The following is a 14,945-nucleotide window of genomic DNA, read 5'->3' as shown; positions in this document are numbered from 1 at the left end:
GATAAAAAGGAGCAATATTGGGTCATTTGTAGAGACATGAATGGACCGAGAGTGTCATACACAGTAAAGTAATTCAGAAAGAGTAAAACAAATACTGTATATTAACACATATACGTGTAACGTAGAAAAATGGTACCAATGAACCTATTTGCAGGGCAAGAATAGAGTCACAGACATATAGAACAGATATGTGGTCATGGAGATGGGGGGTAAATTGGAAAATTGGGATTGATGTATGTGTCCTGCCACATGTATGACAACCTACTATATAGCACAGGGAGCTCAGCTCAGGGCTCTGCGATGACCTAGATGGGTGGGATGGGAAGGGGGTGGGAGGGAGATACAAGAGGGAGGGCATATATGTGTGCATACAGCTGATTCACTTCGTTGTATAGCAGAAACTAGCACAACATTGTAGAGCAATTATACTCCAATAAAAAAAATATTTGAATTAATGTGACCTCTTCAGGGCCGAACACTTTATGGTGACCCTAATTAGACAGGTGTGGCACACAGATATAAGGAAGACTAGTGATGGCATAGATTAGGCAGCCTCCTCAACATAGTTCCTGGATTCCCTGTACCTCCTACAGCATCACATTTACTGCACCCTCTTTTACTTACTCAATGACCATATTCCCTACCAAGACTGTAAGTTTCATGAAGACAAGGACGTATCTGTCTTGTTCACTGCCCTGTTCCTAGCACAGTGAAAAGCATGACTGGTTCTCTTGAAATATTTGTTGAATAAATAAGAAAATCATACTACATGAGTAAAATGGTGGGGGAAAAAATGGGAACATTAAATTTGGAAATGAGTAGTTCAAAATGGACCAGATTCTGATTTTTAAAAATCTGTAAGATTTTCAAGTGGAAAAGGGAATTTGTTTACTTGGGTTGCTCAATGAGCAGAATGAGCATGGTAGGGACTAGAGTACTGGACTAGTAGTCAGAACCCTGAGTTCTGAACACTGGGATTGAAAAAATAAATAAAAGGATAGAGAATGGTAGAAGCTACATTTCTCATAGTTGGAGTAGGAGGTTACAGATAAGGGGCAAAGACTAAAATGAACCATGTAGTTCTGAACTAGAGTAGGTGACATCAGTGGAAATTCTTATTTAGCTTAACTTAGGAACTGATGAGTAATAGTAGAAATAACATAGACTTGTATGGATACACAGTTTAACATATTAATACATACCTTTACTCTCTAGCTCAGACAGTAAAGAATCTGCCTGCAATGTAGGAGACCTGGATCCGATCCCTGGGTCGAGAAGATCACCTAGAGAAGGGAATGGTTACCCACTCCTGTTTTCTTGCCTGGAGAATTCCATGGACAGAGGAGCCTGGTGGGCTACAGTCCATGGGGGTGGCAAAGAGCTGGACACAACTGAATGACTTAATTTTTTTTTTTTTCTTTTTTACTTTCTAGCACTGACAAGGCCTAAAGGCAATGACATTCCAATTTCAAAACAAAGAGCAGATTAGAGCAAATGCTGGTTTACTACTCTCCAATAAAAGGATTCAGGGATCCTTGTTGAAATGACTGACTTGACATAAAAAACAATGAAATAATGCCATGTGAAGCAACATGGATGGATGCAGAGATTATCATACTAAGTGAAGGAAGTCAGAAAGAGAAAGACAAATATTATATGATATCACTTATATGTGGGATCTAAAATACAACAGAAATGAACATACTAGGAAACAGAAACAGACTCACAAACATAGAGAACAGACTTATGGTTGCCAAGGAGGGTGGAGGTGGGAGAGGGATGGACTGAGAGTTGAGATTAGCATATACAAACTCATATATATAAGATGGATAAACAACAAAGTTTTACTATATAGCACAGGCAACTATATTTGATATCCTGTGATAAACCATAATGGAAAAGAATATGAACAGAAGAGAATATGAAAAGAATATATATATATATATATATATATGTACAAATGAATTACTATGCTGTATAGCAGAAGGAGTGATGCTGAAGTTGAAACACCAGTATTTTGGTCACCTGATGCGAACAACTGACTCACTGGAAAAAGTCCCTACTGCTGGGAAAAGTCCCTGATTGAGGGCGGAAGGAGAAAGGGGCATCAAGAGGATGAGATGGTTGGGTAGCATCACCAATACAATAGACATGAACTTGGGCAAACTTTGGGTGAAGGTGAAGGAAAAGGGAAGCCTGGCGTGCTGCAGTCCGTAGGGTCGAAAAGAGTCGGACACAACTGGGTGACTGAGCAACAACAACAGCAGCAGCAGAAATTAACATGAGACTGTAAGTCAACTCTACTTCAATATGTTTTTAAAAAATAATACCTACCCTTCCTACATTACAAGGTTGGCAAAGATCAAACAAGAGAATGTTTGAAGTTCAAAAGTATGAAGTGCTCTACAAATAGATGAAGTCTCTGCTCTGTTGAGGAAAAGGAAATCTTAAAGTCCCACATCTGATGCCTGGGCCAAGATTCTGTCAATCTAAAACAAGGGTGTTTTTCCTCAAATCCCCCTAGACATGTCAGAGATAGTTTGCACTTCTCTCTGTCTCCCTGCCTGGTGATAACAGGGCTGTTAACTTGTTTTTTTAGTTGTGGTGATTTCACTTGCTACATAAATGTCAAGTTCCACTTGGGTAGAAGTTAATACATAATGTCTTCCCTTCCCTCATGAGCACAATCCTGTTAAATTATCCCTTTATGCACACATTGATTTTTTTCTTTTTTTTGCTTTTCAGTTTTAAGTGCTAAAAATAGCATATTCTACCCCACCGCTTTACTGCTTTCAAGGCAATGAGAATAGTGCCTGCCGTGGTGGGAGTTTAACAAATCGTAGTGAAGTTGACTGTTCTTCAAGATAGCAGCAGCACTGCCATATGGGCATTTATCAAGGGCAGCCTGACAATCCCAAATAACCATACATTTGCAGCCTTTCATTCACAATTCCCTGTAACCTTCATGCACAAGATAGGTTTTATTATTCCTATTAAATTGAGAGGGAAAATTGAGGTACCAAACAATTAATGGGCTTCCCTGGTGGCTCAGTGGTAAAGAATCCACCTGTAATGAAGGAGACCCAGGTTTGGTCCCTGGGCTGAGAAGATCCCCTGGAGAAGGAAATGGCAACCCACTCCAGTCTTTTGGCCTGGAGAATACCATGGACAGAGGAGCCTGGCGGGCTACAGCCCATGGAGTTGCAAAAGAGCTGAACCTGACTTAGAGATTAAACAACAATACAGTACCTTGATCCTAGCAAGGCTGGACCTAAACCTACAAATCTGGCTTCCTATTGGCCCAGTTCTCTTATTCCTATATCTTCAGACACATTTCAATGACTCTTCCTTTCCCATCGGTTGACTGTACTTCCAACCCACTCTTAGGATCATGGCATGCAGACTTTTCAATCCTGACCAGTCTTGCTAGGAAAGGCTCTGACTGTTTTCATGGCACCTTCTCAGACAACCCAAGAGAGGCCCAAGCAAAGAAAGTGTCTCAGAACAAGAGAAAGTAACCAGGAGAGCAGACTTGTCTCTTTTGTGAAATGTCAGTGTTGGTTCTTATAGCTGATCAGAATACTGGGCAACAAGCACCAGCGAGGGGCTTAAAGTCTGCCTGAGACAGGAGGAAACTCTGAGTTAAAAAGATGCGCCCTTCAAGTGTAGACAGTGACTTTCAACTCAAAAGCACTTTCACACTGTCACCTGATTTGGTCTTGGTAATAACTCAGTGAGATGTGTGTCAGATGGGGGTGGGGGGGCGGGGCTGACCGGGAGGAGGGGGAATCTCTCCACTTTACAGCTAATCAGCTGAGGTTAAATGATATTAGTGGTCATGCAGCTCGATAGAGATACTCATGAACGCTGGCCTTTGGAAAACAACACTAGAAGATGCTGTTTTGTTCACAAATAAATCCCAAGGATTGACTCACATTTACAGGGATTTATTTGGAAAGGCTCTTTTTGGTCTCTCAGGAATAATACCACAGAGGTAAACAATGTCCATTATTCTCTCTCTCTGCAAAAGGGTGACTCTGCACTATTTTTTTTTTTTAATTTTTTGTTTTATATTGGAGGATAGCTGATTAACAGTGTTGTGACTGGGTAGGAGCAACATACGTTCTATGTATTAATATTAGTCATATTATGTATTAGTCATATATATACATGTATCTGGGGCTTCCCTGGTGGCTCAGACAGTAAAGCATGTACTTGAAGTATAGGAGATCTAGGTTCGATCCCTGGGTTGGGAAGATCCCCTGAAGAAGGGAATGGCTACTCACTCCAGTATTCTTGCCTGGAGAATTCCATGGACAGAGGAGCCTGGTGGACTATAGTCCATGGGGTCTTAAAGAGTCAGACAGACTGAGTGACTGAGCACAGGACAGCATACGTGTATCTATTCTCCCCCAAACTCCCCTCCCATCCAGGCTGCCACTGATCCTGTATTATAAACGGTAGGTTCACTCACACTTTTCCTTTCAAGGCCAGGGAGGCCCCCTTTCCCTAGACCTGGCTTTTCCATGAGAATCTCGAAGAGACAAGCTGGGAATGTTTGTTCTTAGCTTTTAAACCAGTGAGAGACTTCCCGATGTCAGAGGGAGCGGGACTTTCCCAGAAATCCCTCTTGTACAAGAGCCCCCACTTTTTGTCCCTCCCTCTGCACCTCAGTGCAGGGTTCCTTACCTTCTCCAGCACCCCTTCATCACCAGCGCGGCAGCCTGCCAGTCCACACCTCCCGCCTTCTTAGCAAGCAGCTGCTCCCTCCACACAGATTAGGTCCAGGGGCAGGCCAATAAATGCAGGTCTCGGGGGAGGGGAAGTTGGAGACGCTCTTCTGAGAGGCTGTGAGAGCCGGCAGGGTGGCCCCATTGAACCCCTTTCCCCTCCCACTGAGGGGCGGTGGTGCGGGGGTGGCGGGGAACCTCAGCACTGCTAGTTGAAACAGGATTCCCCCCTCCCCTCTCAGCAGCCAGGCTTTAAATAGGATTAATGAGAGAGAACATTCTAAACACTGCTCTGCGAGGTTCCAGAACCAGCAGCCGGCTACTTCCTCTCAAGCTGCAATTTTGGACTCATTCCCCGGGCTGCCCTCCTAACTTCCAGCTACTTCTTTCCCACTGGGCTTACAGCTCTCTGCTCAGAGCCTCGCTAGGAGCTCAAGGACAGATGAGTATCGTCCACCCACTGCTTGTGCCAGGAAGTGCCCTCTGCTGTGTTCACTGAGACTGATTATCTTCTGTGATAAAATTCAGACCTTAGGGCAGTGGGTGGGCACGCAGTGGAGCAGGAAGGGAGCAGCCCTAAGCTGTAGAGGACGAGTCATATTCACTCTGGTGTGAAGGGCTCTTTCATATCATGGGGGACTTCCCTGGTGGTCCAGTGGTTGAGAATCCACCTTGCAATGCAGGGGATAGGGGTTTCATCCCTGGTTGGGAAGCTAAGATCCCACTTGAAGTAGAACTGAGCCTGCAGGCTCTGGAGCCCAGATTTGGCAACTAGAAAGGCCATGTGCCACAAGGAAAGATCCTACATGACATGGGGAAGATCTTGTGTGCTGCGTGCTCAGTCGCTTCAGTCTTGTCCAAGTCTTTGTGACCCACATGGACTGTAGCCCGCCAGTCTCCTCTGTCCATGGGATTCTCCAGGCAAGAATACTGGAGTGTGTTGCTATGCCCTCCTCCAGAGGATCTTCCTGACACAGGGACCAAACCCTCTCTCTTACATTTTCTCCATTGGCAGGTGGATTCTTTACCACTAGTGCCAAGCTGGGAAGCCCCTTGTGTGCTGCAACTAAGACCAAAAAAATAAAATTAAAAAAAAATAATAATAACAATCACAGTACCAACAGAATTGTAGCTGTTTGTTTTGGCCGCACCTTGAGGTGTATGGAACTTCCCTGACCAAGGATCGAACCCGCCCCACCCCAAAGCAGATCTTAATCATTGGCCCGCCAGGGAAGTTCTGTAGATATTATTTTAATCACCTGTAATTTTTTCTTGCATCCCTCTCTGTGAAATTATAGTGTTAAAATCACTCAAAAGTGCCAGAAGCAGAGGATATGGAAGCAAGAGATTTGGCCGAGATCACATAGGGACTGAGGGCAGAGTCTGATTCAAACTCAAGGCTCCAGTTGCAATCGATAGACTCAAAATGCTGTTCTCAGAACTTCCCTGATGGTGCAGTGGATAAGAATTCACCAGCCAATGCAGGGGACACAGGTTCAATCCCTGAACCAGGAAGATCCCAAATGCCTCAGAGCAGCTAAGCCTGTGCACCAGAACTACTGAAGCCCACTTACCCTGGAGCCTGTGCTCTGCAACAAGAGAAACCACTGCAATGAGAAGCCCAAGTCCACCATGAAGAATAGCCCTGGGTCTCTGCAATTAGAGAAAGCCAGCATGCAGCAACAAAGATCCAACACAGCCAAAAACAATAAATAAATAATGAATTTTTAAAAATGTTGTTCTCTTTTCCACTTCACCGTGCTGAATGGGTTTGGGGCCAAATCGTGAGGATGTTTTTAATTGGAAGAAATAGGGCAGAAAAGGCCCTGGGTTTCTGATGGGGGGAGGAGAGGTTGCACAGAGAACAAGAACAGCTGAAGGGTTTTCCTATAGGTTGAATGCTGGGCTCAGCTTGTCACAAGTGTTGATGCATTAAACACTCAAGGCAACTCTGCAAGGCAGGTGTAATAGGGAACTTCAAGCAAACTGAGGCTCTTTCACAGGAAAAATTAGTTCAAGATCACCAAGAGCCTCTTCTTGCCAAAGTGCTCAAGTGGCACCTGCAGCTGTCCTTTTTTGCTGCTCCCAATGACTGAAGCAACTTAGCAGCAGCAGCAGCCACCTTAGGTAAAAGAGTCAGAAAATGCCAGAAGTGACCTCAGAGATCACCTGGTACAGCCACCCACCGCCTTCCCTTCTCTGCCCCCTTTCTGCCCTCTATTTTTGGAGCTGGTGAGATGGAGGCCTTCTCAATCATTCTGGGAATGAAAGCAAAAGAAATGGTCAGCATGGAGCAAATACAGTGAGTCGGGGAATAAAGGCAAAATACAGGGTGAACACCTAGAGAATTCGATACACAAAGTAAAGGCAGTGAAGTTAGTCCCAGAAGATGGGAGGGAAGAATGGCAATGCTACTTGAGGAGGGGAGTGACCTGGAGGATTCAGTTAGAAACCCAGGCAGGGGACTTCCCTGGTGGTCCAGTGGCTAAAACTCCATCTTCCAATGCAGGGGCCTGGGTTTGATCCCTGGTTGAGGAACTAAGATCCCACATGCCACAGGGCAGCTAAGTGCCACAACTAGAGAAGCCCACATGCCACAATGAAAAACCCACACACAGCAATAAATGAAGATCCAGTACATACCTCCCCCCCTCTAAAAAAAAAGAAAGCCAGGCAGGCCAGCGGGAGCTCAAGTCCAGGGCAGGTCCCAGGCGACCGGTCTTGATGTCACCAACTCTTAGGGGACAGTATCAGCCTTTCAGTCTAGGGTTCCCTGAACTGCTTCTTCAGAAAGAGCTGAGTAAATGTGTAAATTCTATTTCAGCACAAAGGGTCTCAAAAGCCTCTCTGCTATTTTTTTTTTTTTCTCCCCCCTGGGCGCGGGAAATGAGCCTGCCAACATGCTCCATAGGGGAACTAAATGATTTCCCAGAAGTCACGGTCTCATATGCTCTATTTGCTTAAATGAGTTGAGGGCTACAAGCAAATGTGGGCTTGATGGGGCCCATTTACCCAAGGCCTCTCTCAGTACTGACAAAGGTCATGCCAGCTTCTTTGTCTGCCTGTCGTTCCTCAGCCACGGGAAGGAATCAGCCCAAAGCCAATTAGCCCATTAGTCACCATCCACGGGCAGCAGCAGACTGAGGGTTACGAGAGAGATAGGGAAGTAAGAGGTGGTCGCTGCTCTCGCTTAGTCATTAAGTATTTGTGGAAGGCCCTCTCATGGACCAAGCATGGAGCTGGCCACTGAAAAATCTAGTAGGAAAATTAGGTGCATTCACCTAAAACAAGAAAGCGCAAGTCACAAAGTGTGCAAGAAGGAAAGAAGAGCAGAACACGGACATGACACATTTGCTAGGACTTCCAGTCATGGAGTGGGAGTAGGGGATGCAGGAGGGCGGGGTCAGGGCTTGGGGAGGGCCTTGAAAGACACTTCCATTCTGCCCTGAAGGAAGGCAAGGGCATGGTGATGGCCTTGATGGAGGTGGGGAAGTTGTGTGGAAGTAAAAAGACATATCTGTTGGGAGGAGGGAGGCAAAGGAATGCACAGGTAAGAAAGAGGCACACAGCAGAGATGCTAAGAAAGAAGTTTAATCCTGATGGTGGAGGGCTTCCTTGGTGGCTCCGTGGTACATAATCCACCTGCAATGCAGGAGACCCAGATTCAATCCCTGGGTTGGGAAGATCTCCTGGAGAAGGAAATGGCTACCCACTCCAGGATTCTTGCTTGGAAAATCCCATGGACAGAGGAGCCTGGCAGGCTACAGTCCATGAGGTCGCAAAGAGTTGGACACTACTGAGTGACTAACACCTTCACTTTCACTTACACTTTGGGGCAAATTACTTAGCTGCAGTTTCTTCACTTGGAAAATAGAAATAATAATGATTTCTATAACTAAGTAAGATAATGTAGATAAAATGCCCAGCAAAGTAGAGGGATGAAATAGACAAGCAATGATTGTCAATTCTCGCCACAGGTTCCCCCTTCTCACTTGAAGACAATAGATACAGGTATGTCCCAATATCTATTCCACTTTCAATCCCTTGGTAAAAGCCAATCAAAATAATCTCACTGGATTTGCCAATGCCTGCTTGCTGATGTGGCTAAGCTTGTTCAGTGTCAGCAGGAAAGATTTTTCTCACCTTTCAGGAAAGGTTTTCTTGATCCTAGGAAAGAGATACAGAAACAAAAGTACTTTAATTCTCAGACCATTGCTGGATTTTGAGTGTACCAATGGGACAGAAAGATCCAGCCTATAGTCCTAAACAATCATTGTGAGGGCAAAGCACTTACTCTGAAGATACCAAACCAGGAAATGGAGACCTGATCTCTGATGATATTGTGAATCCATGGTATGCACTAACCTGGGAGCTGATCTCTTCACTTATTCATTCATGAGTGGTTTTCTTCCTTTTGTTTAACCCAGTTTGATTCAAGCTTTCCTGATACTGTAAGTAGAAACAAAATGGAAACATCTGCCTGCTTCAGACTTTTAGACAAACTAGTCCAAACCCTGGAAGAGACAGATTCCCTAACAGGTGATATAGCCCAGAACCTTTCAAAGCAAGGATGCTGAATGAGAAATAACCAACCACCTCCTATGGAAAATGGTGTTGGGATACGAGGAATCAAGTCAGAATATTTTCTTCTCAGTTTTTCCATAATCTAGTTTAACCTTGCATTTACATTGAAGCTTTTGCTAAACAGTTATCTTTTGAGTTTTGCTGGCTGGTGGCTGGACAAAACCTCTTCACACTAAAGCTAGTTAGCGCCATTTGAGCAGGCTTCCCCGGTGGCTCCGCGGTAAAGAATCCTGCCATGCTAGAGCTGTGGATTTGGACCCTGGGTCAGTAAGATCCCCTGTAAGAGGGCATGGCAACCCACTCCAGTATTCTTTCTTGGAGAATCCTGTGGACAGAGGAGACTTGCAGGCTACAGTCATAGGGTCACAAAAAGTTGGACACGACTGAAGCAACTTAAAATGCATGATCACCATTTGAACCCTTTGCTTTAGCTAAGGTGACTGCTTTACTATTCTCTGCTCAGGGGAAGGCGGCCTTTCTGTGGTCTCCACTGCTCAAACCAAAGCACATCAGGCACTGGATCAGTCACACGGTTGCTGAGGTAGGCACAGGAGCCATACCTTAAGACCCTGGCGTCCCAGTGAAGCTGGGCCAATTTCTTATCTTGCTCTTTGACTCAGTTTTCCTTTAGATGAAAGAATGGGGTGGATATATCTCCTAAGGTGACTTGAACATCTTAATGGAGATGAGTCATCCCAGGATAGGAATTTTGAGGTCAGCACGTTCTCCCCAGGGCCTGGAGGTGTGTTTGTTCCCTCCACAACTTCCCTGGTCTACTGAATGGGAATGTAGGTTAAGAATTCAGAGTAATAATATAATAATGTCAGATAATAATGTCACCGATGATAATGGTGGTGATAACAATAATGCTAAACAATTTCTGGAAGTTGTGTAGTACTTTCTAGGAAAGGAGAAAGACTATTTGCATTTTATCTAACTTGTTTTCTTAACAGGTAGAGAAGTCAAGGGAAGAGATGGCCCTTTCAAAGCACAGGAGTTTAGTGATACCCAGAGATAAGAGATGTAAGGTGCCCAGAGATGTTCAAGTAAGAAATGTAAATTCTGGTTCTAAGAGCTTCACATCATGGAGGGAGACAGGACATTGGTTGGGCATCTTCTAAGATCAGGAGGCATTGGCTTTGCCTGAAGGAAAATCAACCTACCCCCACTTCCCTAGGCTAGCTGGAAGATTGATGGAGTAGTGGAAGCCTGTTGATCCGTTAAAACTTTTCTCAATGCTCTGCTGCATGCTAACTCACTTCAGTCTTATCCAACTCTTTGCAACCTCATGGACTGTAGCCTGCCAGGCTCCTCTGTCTATGGAATTCTCCAGGCAAGAATACTGGAGTGGGTTGCCATGCCCTTCTCTAGGGGATCTTCCCAACCCAGAGATTGAACCCATGTCTCATGTCTCCTGCACTGACAGGTGAGTTCTTTACCACTAGCGCCACATGCTCTAGCATAATAATATTTTCTCACCTGCTTTCAGAGATTACCCAGCCTCAGTTAAATACAGTCATCCTTTCTTACCTTCCAACACAAAGCCCTGAATTTTTAGACTCAAAATAACATTAAACTGTTATTTAACATTTTTTACTTTTCTTACCACTTTGATTTCATATTTTCATATTTGCATCAGTGCCATAGACAGGGCAAATATTACTAGGCCCATTTTACTGATGAGCAAACTGAGTCTCAATACGGTGACTACAAGGTTACAAGTTTGAAAAAGCGGGAATAGATGTGAATCTTTTGTATAGGAGTTCATTCCTCTCTCTGCAACATCATCCTGCCTTCTACCATATAATTTATTTAAGTACTTTTTGAGTGCTTGCTACATACTAACAATGTGCTGGGGATTCAATGTCAAATAAGAAAGATGTTGGGCTTTGAATAAGAAACTCACAGGAGAGTTGAAGACAAACAAGAAGTCAGGCGGTTATTTACATTGATAGGAGAAAGTACATCGAAAAAAGCAGAGGTGCTTCTAGCTCAGACCAGCTGTCGGGTTACTGGGCCACGTGCTTGGTCCTCCGTGGGCAATCTGAGGTCCTAGAGCTGAGTAACAGAATAAGTAACAGAATAACCTACAACAGTAAGCCATTTGAACCTCAGATAATGAGTTGATGAGGATGGCACGGAATATTTTATAAGAGCATAGTTTGTGACCCAGTTTTCTAGACTCACCTCAAGCAAGGGAGAGCCTGAGAGAGGCAGGGGGATAGCCAGGACCTAGAAGGATAACACACCGTCACTAGACAACGGGAGAGGAGCCACAGTGAGACTCCCACCAGAGGTCTCAGAGGCAGACACCCAGGCATTGCATTTCCATACCCAACAGCTGAATCAGGAAGCTAATTATGGCCTCGAACTTCAGGAGACCACATTCCTGAGGCTTTTATGACCACACACATGCACACACACTGTACCATCATGGCTCTCCTCTCTCATTCTTCATCCTTACTCTGCCCCCATTCTCCATACACCCCTCTTTATCTCTGAAGCTTCCCTGCACAGGGTGTTTCTATTCTTCCATACTGTTTCTGGATTTCACCTCTCACACACATTACTGCTCTGCCCAGACCCTTTGCCTAACTCAGTCCTTCTAAGTGGGCTGTACATCAAGCCCTAGAATGCATTTTAGGTCTTAAATTTTGACAAATAGAGAATGACTTTTCCAATGAGGGATGAGTACATACAAAGGTGGGTAGGAAGTATTGTCTGAGAAAGCTGAGTAACCAGTCTTGGGGTTGACACAAAGAAATTGTAGTATTACTTATAATAGCTGTTCTGTATATGTACTTTCATAGCAGCTATTATAAACAATGCTACAATTTCTTTGTGTCAACCCCAAGATTTATAATTGCTGCCATGTATATGCACTTTCAGGGCTTCCCAGATGGTGCTAGTGGTAAAGAACCCCCTTGCCAATGCAGGAGACATAAGAGATGAGGGTTCAATCCCTGGGTCAGGAAGATCCCCTGGAGAAGAGAATGGCAACCTGTTCAAGTATTCTTGCCTGGAGAATTCCATGGACAGAGGAGCCTGGTAGGCTAAAGTCCATAGGGTCGCAAAGAGTCAGACACAACTGAAGCGACTTAGCATGCACACATATGTGCTTTCCACATGCTTGCATGCGTGCTAAGTGAGTTCAGTGGTGTCTGATTCTTTGTGACCCTAGGGACTGTAGCCCACAAGGCTCCTCTGTCCTTGGAATTCCCCAGGCAAGAATACTTGAACAAGACCCAGTTTCCCCCGAAGTCAGTCCCTCTCATCAGGAAGCTTCCATTAGCCTTTTATCCTTATCAGAGGGCAGACAGAATGAAAACCACAATCACAGAAAACTAATCAAACTGAGCACATGGACCACAGCCCAGTGAAACTATAAGCCATGCCGTGTAGGGCCACCCAAGAAGGACGGGTCATAATGGAGAGTTCTGACAAAACGTGGTCCACTGGAGAAGTCAATGGCAAGCCACTTCAGTATTCTTGCCTTGAGAACCTCATGATAGTATGAAAAGAATACTGGGGCGGGTTGCCATTTCCTCCTCGAGGGGATCTTCCCAACCCAGGGATCAACCCACATCTCTTACGTCTCCTGCATTGGCAGGTGTGTTCTTTACCACTAGTACCACCTGGGAAGCCCATACTTACCACATACTGGGATTCTTATTTAATCCTCACAACAAATCCATAAATAAGAAATTAATTCATTCAACAATCATTTATTGAGTACCTACTATATATCAAGTTCTGAGTGTTGGGGATATATGTGAACAAAAGGAATCACGTTGTTCATTCATGAACAAAAAAGTCCCTGCTCTCAGGGAATTTACATTCTGGGAATTGTTATCCCAGTTTTATAAAGGAAGGAACTGGGATATAAAGAATTTAAGGCAGTGACTTAGGGTCATAGAGTTGATAAGTAGCAGAGCTTGTCTGACTGACCCCTTAAACCTCATGCCTCGCTGCCTCCCAGGAAGCCAAGGATTGAAAGATGGAGTCTTTAGGGTCAAGAACTGGAGACAGTGAGGATCCTCTACAGGGTTTCAGGTGGAGAAATGGCAGAAACAATATGGTGTGGTTCCCTTCAGGCCATCTTCCCTCATCATTCTACTTATAATCAGAAGCCAGGCACTTCAATCTCCCCACACCGCCCCCGCCACCCCGACACTCCCTGGGCAGGGTCATGCCTGGTTTTAATGAATTAGATTCCATGCATCCTCAGGACCCCAGCCTCATTCAACCCCTGGAAACCCAATAAATTGGCCCTTTGTCCAACCAAATCTTGTAAACTTGGGTCCTCTTCTACCTCAAATGCTAGAAGTTGAAAGTGGGTGGTGGAGAAAATGATAGTGTTAGAAAGGTACTGGGTAAGATTACTAGCTATAAACAGTCCTCAACTTTCACCTGAAACTTTTCGGAGTGGGAGTGCCAGTGGTCTAGGCTCCAACCTGCAATCCTGGCGAGCCAATGCCTCTTACCAGGCTGCTGGTGCCTTCTTTGAACCTAGAAATCCAGGGGACTGAAGTGGGGAGATGGTGCTGGGGAAAATGAAACATGTAAGAAGAAGGCGGTGAAAAGAAGGGGGAAATAAGAAAAAGACAAAAAAGGAATGGGGGGAGAAAGACAGGGGGGAGAAAAAGATCGAGCAGACGGGGCTACCCGGAGGGATCTGCTGAAAGTGAGATCGGAGAGTTGGGGGAGTCGGGACACCGCGCGGTAGGCGGATGCAGGCGAGCGGGAGGTGGAGGGCAACCCTAGCTGTCAGCTGGGAACAAAGGCCGCCGAGCCGCTGGGAAGAGCCGCCGGCAGCCCTAGCCAACGAGCGGCGTCGGCGCCGGCCCCGCCCCGCCCCGCCCCGCCCCGCCCCGGCCAATGAGCGGCCCCAACCCCGCCCCGGTCCGCCCGCCCCGCCCTGCCCTCCCGCCCGCCCGAGGCTCCCAGACCCGCGCTGGGGCTGGCGCTCAGGGAGCCAGCTAGCGGGCGGGCGGCCGGGAGGGCGGCCGGGCGGCGCCTGGCGGGAGGCGAGGTAGAAAGTTTCTCTGCTCGCCTCATCTAGCGAGCCGGAGCCGAGAGCAATCTCGGGACCCGCCCGGCCAGCGCGAGAAGAGAGACGGGAGCACATCGCCAAACACACTGGAAAAGAAAAGAAAAAAAACCTGAAGTCAGCCCCAGGCGCAGGGACAGATAAGGTGAGGTGGACAGGGGTCTCGCTCAGTCCGCAAGGAGGGAGCCGGGCTCCCGGGAAACTGCGCTCCCCGCGGCGTGCCAGCGCGTCAGTGGGTCTTTGTCTGTCTGTGCCGGCGTCTGTCCAGGTGTCTTTGTCTCCGCATGTAACTGTCAGGGTCTCCCCTCTGCCCGGGCTCGTGCGGCGAGTCTGGTCCCCGCCTGGAAGAAAGGAGGGTGCGCCCGTCCTTCCGGCTTTGTCTCCTACAGACCGGGTTTATCTACTCCCCGTCCTGAGTCTGATCTACGAGGGCAGAGGTGTTGGGTGACACTGAAGTCCAGAAATGAGGAAGCGGGAGATGTGCAGGCAGGGTCTGACAGCCGCGGTCGGGCCACTGAACTTTGCTGTCTGGAACTTTGGAGATGGGCTGTGTGTGTCTGCACTGGTGGCGGGGACACGGG

At 46.3% G+C, this 14,945-nt stretch overlaps 1 protein-coding gene across 1 annotated transcript in view; it reads left to right on the top strand.

Annotated features, from left to right (window-relative positions):
• Positions 1–14,258: 14,258 nt before the first annotated feature.
• The window catches only part of LZTS1 (leucine zipper tumor suppressor 1), a 66,711-nt gene continuing 66,024 nt past the window's right edge, over positions 14,259–14,945 (top strand). The window contains exon 1 of the mRNA XM_055578678.1: positions 14,259–14,509. The gene's annotated coding sequence lies outside the window, so the exon portion shown is untranslated. The remainder of the gene's footprint in view (positions 14,510–14,945) is intronic.

The sequence above is a fragment of the Bubalus kerabau genome, chromosome 4 (genome assembly GCF_029407905.1).
Source record: "Bubalus kerabau isolate K-KA32 ecotype Philippines breed swamp buffalo chromosome 4, PCC_UOA_SB_1v2, whole genome shotgun sequence".
NCBI lineage: Eukaryota > Metazoa > Chordata > Mammalia > Artiodactyla > Bovidae > Bubalus > Bubalus kerabau.
Note: the sequence above shows the minus strand (reverse complement) of the source record. Positions and strands in the feature narration are given on the sequence as shown.